At 48.0% G+C, this 14,005-nt stretch overlaps 1 protein-coding gene across 1 annotated transcript in view; it reads left to right on the top strand.

Annotated features, from left to right (window-relative positions):
* The first annotated feature begins 1,137 nt into the window (after positions 1 to 1,137).
* Positions 1,138 to 14,005, top strand: part of LOC140481750 (mitogen-activated protein kinase kinase kinase 13-like) — a 125,310-nt gene continuing 112,442 nt past the window's right edge. Inside the window, 1 exon segment of the mRNA XM_072578286.1 lies at positions 1,138 to 1,348. The gene's annotated coding sequence lies outside the window, so the exon portion shown is untranslated.

The raw sequence follows: 14,005 nt of genomic DNA, 5'->3' as shown, positions 1-14,005 counted from the left end.
ATATAGCACCTTTTTGTTGTACTCAAATATCTTGAGATGCCTCTCAGAGGCATTTTGTTGGAAAATCTGTTGATGGTTTGAGATGATAGCTGGAGGGCAGAAGGTCAAAGTCTTGGACAACAAGGGTTTAACAAGCCTCCTGGTGGTGGTCAGTGGTGTAGAGAGATTATGTGATTTCCCCATCAGGGCCCATGCAATTCCTGATGGCGGGCTTTTGCCCGAAATGTCGATTTTCCTGCTCCATGGATGCTGCCTGACCTGCTGTGCTTTTCCAGCACCACTCTAATCTTGACTCTGATCTCCAGCATCTGCAGTACCCACTTCTGCCTGTGCAGTTAAAGCTCAGCTGTGTACCGGTGGGCATGTGAATGGTGGGGCTTCACCCTTGCTTCCTTCTTCACTTGGTTGGTCAGTGCCAAACCAAAGATGATCCAACATTATCAGTGCCCCATGGAGGGCATCCGTATAGCAGACCACGGGGGTGCACAGGTTGGAGTTGGCATGGTGCAGTCTCCCCCCTGGGCTGTAGCATCTTCTCAGCTTCAGTAACCGTGATTGGCAATGGGCGATTTAAAGGGCGTGGGTGCCCCGGGGGTTTGAAAATCTGTGAATTAAGGAATAACTCAAGAGATGGTGGGTGTCTCCTTCAGATCACTGTAGCACCCCAATCCACTGCACCCCCACCCCCAGCCCCAACAACCCAGGACTGCACACACAGTGGCAGTGCTTATTGGCCGCGATTGAAAGTAGCCTAGCTTCATCTGGCAGCTGGCAACAACGTGATTACATCTCAGACTGCTGTCTGTCTCCTCCTCACCACCAACAACAAACCCCCCCCCCCCCCCCCTCACAAATCACCATGGCTTGTAGCAAGGCAACACTGCCCCACCCCACAGCCCCACAGGAGGTCGGGACAGGGAAGAAGTGGGGTATCCAGAGGATGCCAGAGCAGTCCCCAATGGCACACCGACTTGTATTCGCACCAGCTCAATCAATCCGGCGCGATCACTCGGAAGCGAGGGCTAGACGCATCCTATTGGCTTGCAGCACTCCCACCTCCCTCCCTTCCCCCACCAACTCTGACCTCCCCCCCCCCCCACCCCCCCGTAACTCCCAAACCTGTGTTGAATTCTAAAAAGAGGCCCAATTTGCTTCCATTCATGTCTCCTTGACGTCAGCAGCCTTTGTGTTGTTTGCAGTGGGATGCAGCATCAGCAGTGTGGGAGGAGGATTGGATGTCTCTCTCTCTCTCTCTCTCTCCCTGTGTTTCAATCTGCAAAGCCATCTTTCCTCTCGTGCTGAGGAGCAGAGAATTTAAAACAACAAAACAGGATGACCTCTTTTCAGAGTAAGTGATGGGTTTCCCCCCCCCCCTCCACCCCCCGCCTTTCCTGTCATTGATTTTTCTCCCCCTGCCCCCAACACGTCCTGTTTGTTTGTTTTTTTTTAATTCTGTTTTGAAATTATTTTGTTGGTTTGTGCTGTGGTTTTCAATCTGAAGGACAAGAAGGAGCGTGGCTGTCAGTCAGGGGCACTTGGACCGCAAGGAGCTGACTAGCAAAATGGTGCTGAAAAAGGCTGACTAGAAAGCTTGGCCAGAAACGGCAGCTTCAGCCACTGACAGACCCTTTGGGTAGGAGAGTCTTTTGCATTTCTCTCTGCCCACACTTTGCTGTCCTCCCCAACTCCCCCCACCCCCCCTACTCTTCCCTCTCTCCCCACACTTCCCATTACAATACAATTTAACCCCGGCTACAAATGTCAATTTGTGTGTGTGTGTGTGTGAGGTAGATTAAATCGACGTTGCTGCTGATTTATCTAACCGTTGTCAGGTTACTGAGGACTGCAGAGTTGTGTGGCTGAGCTTTGTCAGCTAGCAGGGATTGCAGTGTGGGCCTGCCCTGTATGGAGTGGGGGTGGGTGGGTGGGGGAGGAGGAGTGGAATGTGCACAGAGGGTGAAGAGGGTCCTCAGAGAGCCTGGAACAGACTGTGGGCACATATTGCAGATGGAGCCCGGGTTGAGGGGGATGGGAGTGGGGGGAGGGTGGGACAGGAGCCGCTCTTCCTCCTGGGCTGTGACTTTCCACAACGAGAGGGTTGCCTTCTGTAACGTGGCACTGGCGATTCCTGCGAGAGAGAGAAAAAAAAGTGTCCTGGCTCTCTCAGAATTCAGCTTTGACCCCTGCCTGATCATCTCCCCTTCCCCCTTCCCTTTCTGCAAAGGAAATCAACTGTGCACGACTCACCGGGGTCAGTGCTGGTGTTTGATGGTGAGTCCCTGTGTAAAGTGGTAGATGCTACGTTCCAGCTGGGGCAGGGTCAGCTTCTCTCCTGCACTTTCGGAACTGGGTCTGTGTGTGTGTGTGTGTGTTTGTGTCTGGGTGTGTGTGTCTGTGTCTGGGTGTGTGTGTCTGTGTATGGGTGTGAATGTGTGTTTGGATGTATGTGTTTCTGTGTGTGTGCTTGTATGTGTATGCTTGTGTGTATGGGTGTGAATGTGTGTGTGTGTCTGTGTCTGTGTATATATGTGTCTGGGTGTATGTGTGTCTGGGTGCGTGTGCTTGTGTGTGTATCTGTGCATGGGTGTGAATGTGTGTATGTGTCTGGGTGTGAATGTGTGTCTATGTGTATGAGTGGGTGTGTGTCTGTGTATATATGTGCCTGGATCTGTGTATCTATGTGTGTGGGTGTGGGTGTGTCTGTGTATATATGTGTCTGGGTGCGTGTGTGTACTTGTGTGTGTGTGTGTGTGTGCGTGCTGTGGGAGAGTTTGCAGGGAATTACCCCCAAACTTTACTCTTTCCGATTTACTCTGGTGACATCCTTAGTTTTAATGAACAGGAGGCATGCGGTCCAAAGTGCTTTCAACTACGGACAATAAAGTTTCGAGAGTTCCCAAAGCCCAGGGGCAGTACTAAACCAGGATCAGTTACTTGCAAACCGTGTCTGTATGTGTGTTTCTGTGTCCATCCCGCATCGCTCCAACAGCGAGAGTATTGGTTATTTGTCCTGCGCCCTCCCGTACCCTAAAATCTATTTGCTTTAACTAAAAGAGAGCAGCCCCAGCTGACAACCTTCACGACAGCTCCATCTCCACTTGGTGTGACTTCACTGTCCTTCACACAGGAGACTCCTCGGCAGAGCCAGCTCCCCCCTCACTGTTATCATCGCAGTGAGTCTGGGGGGAGATGTGTCCTTGATCAGGATCAATAGGGACCACTGAACACCAGACTGTTAGTAACTTTACCTGTAGTTAAACATCTATTTGCATAATAAACTGAGCATAAGGGTTCACACAGATCCATCTCCCTTCAGAGTCTGTTGTCATGTGATCACTAACATCACTGCTGATGTAGACGATTTGCATATTTAGCATTTAACCCTTCTTCATTCAAGCACAGGACATGGGCATCATTGGCTAGGCCAATATTTATTGCCTGTTCTCTAATTATCTATTGCCTTCTTGAGACTGCTGCAGTCCATGTGTTGGAGGTTGACCCACAATGTTCTTAGGGAGGGAATTCCAGGTTTTTGACCCATAGACAGTGAAGGAATAAAGGTACATTTCCAAGTCAAGATGGTGAGTGGCTTTGAGAGGAATTTCAGGTGGTGGTGTTTCCATGTAACTGCTGCCCTTGTCCTTCTAGATGAAAGTTGTCACAGATTTGGAAGGTGCTGTCTGAATATTTTCAGTGGATTTTTGTACTGCATCTTGCAAACAGTACACAAGCTGCTACTGAGTGTTGGTGGTGAAGGGACTGGATGTTTGTGGATGTGGTGACAATCATGTGGACTGCTTTGTCCTGGATGGTGTCAAGTTTCTTGAGTGTTGATGGAGCTGCACTCAACCAGGCAAGTGGGGCATATTCCATCACATTCCTGACATGTGCCTTGAAGATAGGGGACAGGCTTTGGGAATCAGGAGGGGAGTTACTTGCCACAGTGTTCCTAGCCTCTGACCTGTTCTTGTAGTCACTGTGTTTATGTGGGGAGTCCAGTTCAGTTCTGGTCAATGGTTATCCCAGGACATTGATAATAGGGGATTCTATGATGTTAAGAGGTAGTTTCTTTACTCAGAGAGTGGTAGGGGTGTGGAATGCGTTGCCTGCAGCAGTAGTAGCCTTGCCAACTTTAAGGGCATTTAAATGGTCATTGGATAGGCATATGGACAAGAATGGAATAGCATAGGATAGATGGGCTTCACATTGGTTCCACAGGTCAGCACAACCTCAAGGGCCGAAGGGCCTATGCTGCGCTGGAATGTTCTATGTTCTGTGTAATGCCATTGAATGTCAAGGAGTGCTGACAAAATTGTCTCTATTTAGTGATGGTGTTGGCCTGGAATTTGTGTGATATAAATGTTACTTGCCATTGGCCAGCACAAGCTTGGATATTGTCCTGATTTTGCATCTGAGCATGTTTTACGACAGTATCTGAGGAGTTGCAAATGGTGCTGAACATGGTGTAAACACCAGCAAACATCCTCAATTCTGACCTTCTGATGGACTTACACCTTTACACTTACAATCCATGCTGGGAGAGTCTTGCCTTGGTGACCCAGCCTCCCCTGCTGTAGTTTGGTTTCTTGGATACTGAAGGGGCTTCACTATGCTTTTGGTGGTACTGGCTCCAAGTGCTGATTCCTAATGCCCAGAACGAATGGTGTTAGTTGGATCGTCTTTAGCTGTGAGGGGTATCAGAATCAAACCCAAATGAATCGTCACCTCACAGTCATGTGTCCTCGTGACAGCGTACACATCCCGGGGAGTGCCGGACGGTGGGATTGCTGGTTCCAGCAACATTGAGGTAAAACCCTCCTTTGACCATGATGTTCATCCAGGTGAAATGACTCATAGTAACCCAGAGTGGGACCAAGACCTGGATACAAAGCAATGCCAGACCACCAGGACTCTGGGATCTCTGCTAGGACACAAAGGGTCAATAAAGTGACTGACCGAATGTTGTGTTCCCGCCTGAAACTGCATTTCCCTCACTCTTCCTTTCCTACCCCATTCTAATTGTGATTCACTGTCTGTGTGGAATCATCATCCCACAACTGACAAAACGTTAAGAAGTGGCCATTTTGTCAAACTGCAGAAGAGTGTGTCGGACAGAACCTGAGCAGCAGGCAATTGCAAGAAGTTGTTGAGTTTAAACAGCAAAGCCTTGAGCAGTACCTTAACGTAATGCAACAACTCTGGGAAGTCAGGTCTGCAACACCTAAATGGAAGTGTGTGTAGCCTTCTCCAATGTCTCATTCGTCAGATCAGAACATTTACTCACATGGACTGCAGCAGTTCAAGAAGGCTGCTCACCACTGCCTCCATTAAGGGGCAACTAGGGACAACCAAGAAATACTAAGCTAGTTACTAATACCCACATTCCATGAAGAATTATAATAAAAGCAATAGCCACTGATAAGAAATGTGAAAACTTTGTACAAAGAGAGTATCTTTTCAGGTCTTGGGATGCCCTGAGGTGTTTTACTGAGGTTATTTTGAAGGGTAGTCACTGCTGTAATTTATGGGGATGCGGCAGCCAATTTTGTAAAAGCAATTCTGAAATAAGATGATGAGCAGCCAATATCCTTTTAGTAATGTTAATGGAGTTAATGTGTTGGCCAGGCCACTGCAGAGAACTGTCCATCCATACCCTAAGCCACTCCTCTGCCTCCTGCACGCTTTGGTTTCGACATCTTTGTGCCTTTGGCCTAGTCTTGAACTCACAATGTCCTGACTCAAAGCCCTGTTTCTTTTCCTTTTTGCTTATACAAGAGCAGGCGACACCATTACCAGGTCACAGTAGCAGAGACTGGCAAAGATGTGACCTGTCGATGCCACTATGCCATCTGCTCACCTGGCCTGCCCCTGTACAGTGCAGTTTGGATCATTCATGGGAAATTTCAGGGCGTCCCAGGTGGCACACTATCCTGGGTACTGATCAGTATGTTTCTGATGTATCTCAGGTACCAGCTCATAGGAATACAGGGTAAACCATTGGTGTTCAGTTCTGTATATTCTCTCAAGGTTCTGTAATAAACGTTGAGATGGATGTGCACTGACAACAGAGGCTCTCCCGCGGCACTACAACTGTAGAAAATGCTCATAATACTCAGCAGCTCTGACAACGTCTGTGAAGAGAGAATGAGAGATGATCATTCAGTTGATGACTGTTCATCAGAATATTGTCCAGATGGAATGGAATGGAATATAAAAGTCGACATTTTTCCCCCACAGTTCAACCAGGCCATTGATGAGGTCAGAGCTGAATCACTATATAGAGGTTTGGACTAACTTCACAGAATTTGTTATGGTAGAGAAACAGGTCACTTGTCCCATCGTGCCTGCACTGGTTCTGTTACCCGGTGTCAATCTCCTGCCTTTTCCCCATATCCCTGCACACCATTTCTATCCAAATACCTATCCAGTGCCTGCTTGAGTGCCTCAATGGAACTGGTCTCCACCATATATCTAGGCACTGCATTCCAACCCTAACTACTTGCTGAATGAAAAGATTATTCCCTCACTTCATCACTTCAAATCTACGTCTCTTATTCTTGTTTCTTTTCCCTTTTAGCATAATTCTTTGATAAAGGATGTATATGTATTAGAAGCCGTTCACTTGACTGATACCTGGCTTGGGAAGGGAGTATGTTGCTGATGGCAAAGGGACCTGCACTCATTGGAGTTTAGCAGAATGAGAAGTGATCTAATTGAGACATACAAGATCTTGAAGGAATTTGTCAGGTTGGGCATTGCGAGGAGATTTCCCCTTCTAGGGCCAGGACATACAGTTTAAAAATATGAGCTCTCATGGTTAATATGGAAATAATTTATTTTCTGTCTCTCAGAGAGTAACAATTACATGAAAACTAGGAGAGAAAACTCAAAAGTTGACAAAGATCCAGGAGACAAAATGTGGGCGGAGGCTATGAAATTTGTTGAATTCAGAGCATCACTTTGGCTGTTTCTGTGTGGTCTAATATTGTTGTTCCAAGTAATGATCCACCTCCTGAAATACATCAGTTTGTATGCTTTTGAGAAACAAAGTCCAGTTGCTATGCTAGTGGAGGAAGTAAGCTGCAGACAAAACAGCTTCTCTTTGAGCTTTGCTTTTGAGGAATGACACGGCATTTTGAATTTGACATAGCTGTGCACATTTTACACAGTATTCAGACATTCGTGAGGACCATACAGCTCATTGGTCAAAACAGGAAATGGTAACAGTCAGCACAAGCCCAAGTTGAGACATTGGATAGTGAGCAACATGAGGAAAAAGGAGATGGCAAACTGACAAATGACCATCCCCAGTAGACTTACTTCCCAGTGTAATATAGAGACACATCTGTCCCCACCAGTTCAGTGCTCCAATGTTATATAGTTATAGGTCTGTCCCCCAGTGTTGTACAGTGACAGACTTGCTCCAACCACTACTGTATCCCAGTGTTATACAGTGACAGACCTGTCTCTATCAGTACTTCCCCAGTGTTACACATTGACAGACCTGTCTCCACCAGTACTGTACTCCCATGTTATTCAGTGCCAGATCTGACCACACCAGTACTGTACCTCAGTGTTGTACACTGGCAGACCTGTCCCCACAAGTACTATACCCCAATGATACTGTACCCCAATGTTACTGTATCGCAGTTTTGAATCATTGTGGAAAGTATGGGAAGAATGGAAGTTGACTCTGTGATTTAAGAATGTTGGATCATAGTTTATGGCATCTTGCTGCTTTGGCTGTTACTCAGAAACGGAAACACCTATGACCCAGAGCTGATAGTGAATTAATCTGGCCTATTTGTTATAGAAATCTATCCAGTTCACTGATGTCCCATAGGGAAGATAATCTGCCATCTTTACCTGATTTGGCATACACGTGACTGCAGACCCACTGTAAGGTAGTTGAATCCCACCTGCCCATCAAAATGCTCCAGCAAGCTGTTGAGTTCTATCAGAAACTGCTGCAAAGTTCAAAAGGAATTCAAACCCCTGATGCTGAGTAACAACCCAACAGCTACTGTCAGCTCTAAAGCTCTTCTTACTCACATTTGTGTGGGGTGGAGACTGTGTAGGTTGTGTGGGAATTAGGGTAATGATTGAGAGGGGAGCTTTTGAGAGGGCACGCTAATCAATCAGTCCTATGGAAGAATCATACCTTATAGACAAATGCCCCAGACAACACTGTTGCCATCCCTGAATATGTCCTGTCCCAACAGAACAGGAAACTGTAAAACCCATGGGCCATGATAATGATCTGGCAATCACCTGAGGACTGGATGCCCAGATCTACTCCCACTCCCCACCTCCCAACAAAAAAAAAGAAATTGCCTAGGTGTGTCCTGTACATATAAAGCAGGTTACATCCAGCCCAGTCAATTATTGCCTCAATAGTCCATTCCCGATCATCAGTAAAGTGTTAGGAGGTGTCATCAACAGTGCTATCAAGCAGCACCTACCCAGCAATAATCTGCTCACAGATAGCCAGTTTGGGTCCCACCAGGGCCACTCAACTCCTGACCTCATTACAGCCTTGGACAAAAGAGCTGAGGCTAGGAATACTGCAGTGAATAACTCACTTCCTGTCTCCCCAAAGACGGTCCATCATCTACAAGGCACAAGTCAGGAGTGCAATGGAACACTCCCAACTTGCCTGGATGGGTGCAGCTCCAACAACACTCAAGAAGCTTCACACCATCTCAGGGCAAAGCAACCTGCTCGATTGGCAGCGTAGAACAATAAGAATAGGTACAGGTCCTTTGGTCCATGATGTTGTGCTGAACATGACACCAAATTAACCTAATCACTTCTGCTACCCCTTGGCCCAGATATCTCCATCCGTTGCATATGCATGTGCTTATCTAAACATCTCTTAAATGCCCTGATTGTATCTGCCTCCACTACCATCCCTGGCAGTGCATTCCAGGCTTCAATCACTCACTCTGTGTAAAAGAAACTTGACCCTCCCATCTCCTTCAAACTTCCCCCTTTCACCTTGAATGCATGCCTCCTAGTCCTAGATATTTCAACTCTGGGAAAAAGATTCTGACTGTCAATCCTATCTATGCATCTCATAATTTTATAGACTTCCAAGTCTCCCCTCAGCCTCTGCCACTCCAGGGAAAATAACCCGGATTTTTCTAGCCTCTCCTTACAGCTCAAACACTTTAATCCAGGCAGAATCGTGGCAAACCTCTTCTCCACCCTCTCCAAAGCCTTCACATCCTTCCTGTAATGTGGTGACCAGAATCGAATGCAATATTCTAAGTGTGGCCTAACCAGAGTCTTATAAAGCTGCAACATAACATCCTGACTCTTGTACTCAATCCCAACCTTCTTTATCACCTATCTACTTTCAGTGGCCACTTTCAGGGAGCTATGAACTTGAACCCCAAGATCCCTCTGTACATCAGTGCTGTTCAGGGTCCTGCCATTAACTCTATACTTTTCCTTAACTCTCGATCCCCCAAAGTGCAGCGCTTCACACTTCACTGGAGTAAACTCCATCTGCCATTTCTCCACTCATATCTGCAACTGATCTATACCCCCAATGTATCCTTTGACAACCTTCTACACTATCCACAACTCCACTGATCTTTGTATTGCCTGCAAACCCACCTATCTAGATTTTCATCCAAGTCATTAATAAATATCTCACACAGCAGAGACCCCAGTACAGATCCCTGCGGAACATCACTCGTCACAGACCTCCCGCCTGAAAAACACCCTTCCACCACTGACCTCAGTCTTCTATGGGCAAGCTAATTCTGAATCCATGTGGCCAAGTCACTGAGGATCCCCATGCATCCTAATCTTATGGCTGAGCCTACCATAACGCACCCAGAAATATCCAGTCCCTTCATCATCAACACTCTGGTCACAGCAGTGTGAACTCTGCAGAACTTCACCAAAGATCCTGAGATAGCACTTTCCAAAACCACGACAGCTTGTATCTAGAAGGGCAAAGGCAGCAGATAGATGGGAACAGTACCACCTGCAAGTTCACCCCCACCTACTCACCATTCTGACTCCACTGTTCATTGTCACGAGGTCAAATTTCTGGACTCCCTTTTCTAAGGTCATTATGGGTTGACCTAAAGCAGATGGACTGGGGCTCACCATCACCTTCTCAAGGGCAGCTAGGGACGGGCATTGAATGCTGGCCAGCCAGTGTGGCTCATGTCCCACCAGTGAATAAAAAAAACATGAAGATTTACCACGGGGATTGGGGTCATGTGGGCTTGGAAACTTGCCCCCCCCACCCCCACCAAGCAGTCAATTACTTTCGTGACTGGATGGGGTGTGGGGGCGGGAGCGGAAAAAAAAATCAAAGGTTGAGTTACTGTTTAATAATTGATAGAGAGCACTCAGTGACTGGGGCTGTGGTTTCTTTGGCTTAATTGAAGCGTTTAGCCCTGTGAGGTGATCACATTGTTTACCCATCCGCGTGGAGAACACCCCAGTTCAGATTTGGATGGGAGGGGTATGGAAGTTGAAGGGGAGATTAAAGATAGTGCTGGCAGAGAGCGAATACAAACAAATGGCTTGGAAGGTCAGTAAAAGCAGGGACACAGATTTGAGGTAAATGATAGAAGAGCTGAGATGCGGGAAATATTTTTACGCAGTGAGTTATTTTGAGCCTGAAAGGGCAGTGGAAGCAGATTGGATGGTAATTATCAAAGCGGATTTGGAAACATACTTGCAGGGAAACATTAGCAGAGCTACACAAAATAGGGAGAGGGGGGGTGGGTGCGGGACTAATGGACATCTCTTTCCAAAACAGGCCAGGCACTCCAGCTAATTGACCGCCTCCTGTGTTTCATTGTACCACAGATAAACGTTCGGTTGTTTCTCTGAGGCCGAGAGGAGGTGGGGGTTGTAGAACGAGGAGGCAGCAAAAGGGGAGCTGGAGTTAAGAGTTCATACAGTCTCCAGCTGCCAGTGCTGAGAAGGAAGGGAGTCGTAAAAATATTTCCCGCCCCTCTCTCAGTTCTTCTGCCATGTACCTCAGATCTCTGTCCCCTGGCTTTACTGACCTGGCAGGCAACGAGTTGTTTGTGTTCTGCAAACAGTGTTTTGAAGGAGAGAGGGAGGGAGGTGGCTGGAGGATGTTGCTGTGTAAGTGACCGCTTTGCAGCTTGTCCGCACGTGTGAAAGAGAAACAAAAAGATAACATCCCTATTTCCCAGGACCTCCCAAACTAATCTAAAGCCGATGTAGTCCTTTTGCAATGAAGCCAACTGTCGTCATGTAGGAAACAAAGCTGGTGACGTCAGTTCCCAAAAAAACCCTGGCAGCGTGGTCGTCTGCAGTGAGTGTCGTTTTGTTTTTCATTATTATCTATTAAAGGGATGACGCTAATTAGGCCAGTGTTTATAACCCATCCCTAATCATCCAGAGGGTAGTTAAGGAGTTGCTGTGGTTGAATAAAGATGTGTGTACCTTGTGTCTCTCACTGTGTCTCACACCTGCACATACACACACACACACACACACGTAACATGGGTGCTGGGGAAAATATAAGCAATTAGGCGGTAGTGTGGGGGTTAAAAAAAGTGTGAGAGGTTCTGTTCACTCTGCGAGCTGGCACTTAAAAGAAAAGAAAAAAATGTTTTTTAAAAAAGAGTTGCTGTGGGCCTTGGAGCTACAGGTAGACCCGACCAGGGTGATGACAGCAGATTTCCTTCCCTTAAGGGTATTTGTAAGTGCGATGGACTTTTATTATTTTTTTCAGTGCCCATGTTGTGTGTGTGTGTGTGCAGGTGTAGGACACAGTGAAGAACAACGACCACCACCAGGAAGAATAGAATAGAAACACCTGGGTGACCAGTGACTAGCAGTGCCCTTCACATCAAAGGGCAATGCTGCGTGATCAAGAAAGTGAAGGGGGTGGGGAGCAGGGTTTAAATCAAAATGGGAGGGGGAAATAAAACATTCCACTCGCCACGGTGCCTACCTCTCCCTGAAAACCTTGAGGGTGTTGCTGGATACCGTGTGCTCCTTCTCCAGGGACATCCAGGCACGGACATAACTGCAGAAGAGGGGTAGGCAACAAGCTTGAATGACCCCCTCCGTGGCCTGCTGCTTGGACCTGTTTATGACCGTCCTGGCCAGGCCCAGGAGCAGACCCACGAGGAGGACATCTGACCTACCGGGTGCCCAAAGATCAGGAGGGTGGGGCTGAAGTGCAACCAAAAACATTAATGAGGGTTTTTAAGGAGACCAAAACAGGAATGCAGACACCCACAACCCCATATATACATGGTGCACGGACTCCACAGCGCCACAGAACAGGCAGTTGGGCTGGGGGTCCGTGAACCACCACAATCTGCGGTTGCAAGGGACCGCTGCATGCAGCACCCTCCACCCCAGATCCCTGAGAGAAAGGGGGAGGACTCCCGTGTAGAGAGCCCTCCATTGGGGGTCCCCACTGCCCAGTGGGAAAAGACCATGCCAAGGTGTGTCTGGTCAGTGAATAAAGGAGACAAGGTGGACGGTGTACAGCAGCAGCTTATATAGGACCTGCTGCTTTACGTCCCTGAGGGGGACAAAAGTAAAATTCCGGAGGCGGCTCAGGTTGTGAGGCACAGGCTCCCGCAGGAGGTACAGGACCTTGGGGCCAATGTGAAGTTCCGTCCAAGTAGGGGCACATGCAGACAGGATTCCACCAATGCGCTGGACTTTTAAGACTGTAGCCACATGGTCATCATTAGGCCGGATCTAATTCAAATTTTCATTGAATTAAAATGTAACCATCTGCCACAGTTTAATTCAAATCAGCGTCCCTAGGGCATTAAGATGGTGTTCTGGATTACGAGCAGCACTTCTTCAGTATATAACCGTTCTACTATACAGCACTTACTTAGTACTGAGTGCAACACTCCCTTAGACCTGACCCTGTGACAGTGCAACACTCCCTCAGAGCTGAAAAATATGTTGCTGGAAAAGCGCAGCAGGTCAGGCAGCATCAAAGGAGCAGGAGAATCGACGCTTCGGGCATAAGCCCTTCTTCAGGAATGCTTGTGCCTGAAACGTCGATCCTCCTGCTCCTTTGATGTTGCCTGACCTGCTGCGCTTTTCCAGCAACACAATTTTCAGCTCTGATCTCCAGCATCTGCAGTCCTCACCTTCTCCCAACACTCCCTCAGTCCTGGCCCTGTTACAGTGCAACACTCCCTCAGTCCTGACCCTGTGACACTGCTGCACACCCTCAGTCCTGACCCTGTGACAGTGCAGCACTCCCTCAGTCCTGACCCTTTGACAGTGCAACACTCCCTCAGTCCTGACCCTGTGAAAGTGCAACACTCCCTCAGTCCTGACCCTGTGACAGTGCAGCACTGCCTCAGTCCTGATCTTGTGACAGTGCAACACTCCCTCAGTCCTGACCCTGTCACAGTGCTGCACTCCCTCAGTCCTGACCCTGTGACAGTGCAGCACTATCTCAGTCCTGACCCTGCGACAGTGCAGCACTCCCTCAGTCTTGACCCTGTGACAGTGCAGCACTCCCTCAGTCCTGACCTTGTGATAATGCAGCACTTCTTCACTCCTGAGCTTGTGACAGTGCAACACTCCCTCAGTTCTGACCCTGTGACAGTGCAGCACTCCCTCAGTCCTGACCCTGTGACAGTGCTGCACTCCCTCAGTCCTGATCTTGTGACAGTGCAACACTCCCTCAGTCCTGACTCTGTGACAGTGCTGCACTCCCTCAGTCCTGACCTTGCGACAGTGCAGCACTCCCTCAGTCCTGACCTTGCGATAATGCAGCACTTCTTCACTCCTGAGCTTGTGACAGTGCAACACTCCCTCAGTTCTGACCCTACGACAGTGCAGCAGTCCCTCTGGACTGACGTTCTGACAATGCAGTGCTCTGTCAGTACTGAACCTCCAACAGTGCAGCACTCCCTCAGTACAGCCCCTCTGAACAGCAGTGCTTACTCAGAATTGACTCTCCGACAGTGCAGCACTCCCTCAATGCTGACTGTCCTACTGTGTGGCATTTTCT

The sequence above is a fragment of the Chiloscyllium punctatum genome, chromosome 10 (genome assembly GCF_047496795.1).
Source record: "Chiloscyllium punctatum isolate Juve2018m chromosome 10, sChiPun1.3, whole genome shotgun sequence".
Lineage (NCBI taxonomy): Eukaryota > Metazoa > Chordata > Chondrichthyes > Orectolobiformes > Hemiscylliidae > Chiloscyllium > Chiloscyllium punctatum.
Note: the sequence above shows the minus strand (reverse complement) of the source record. Positions and strands in the feature narration are given on the sequence as shown.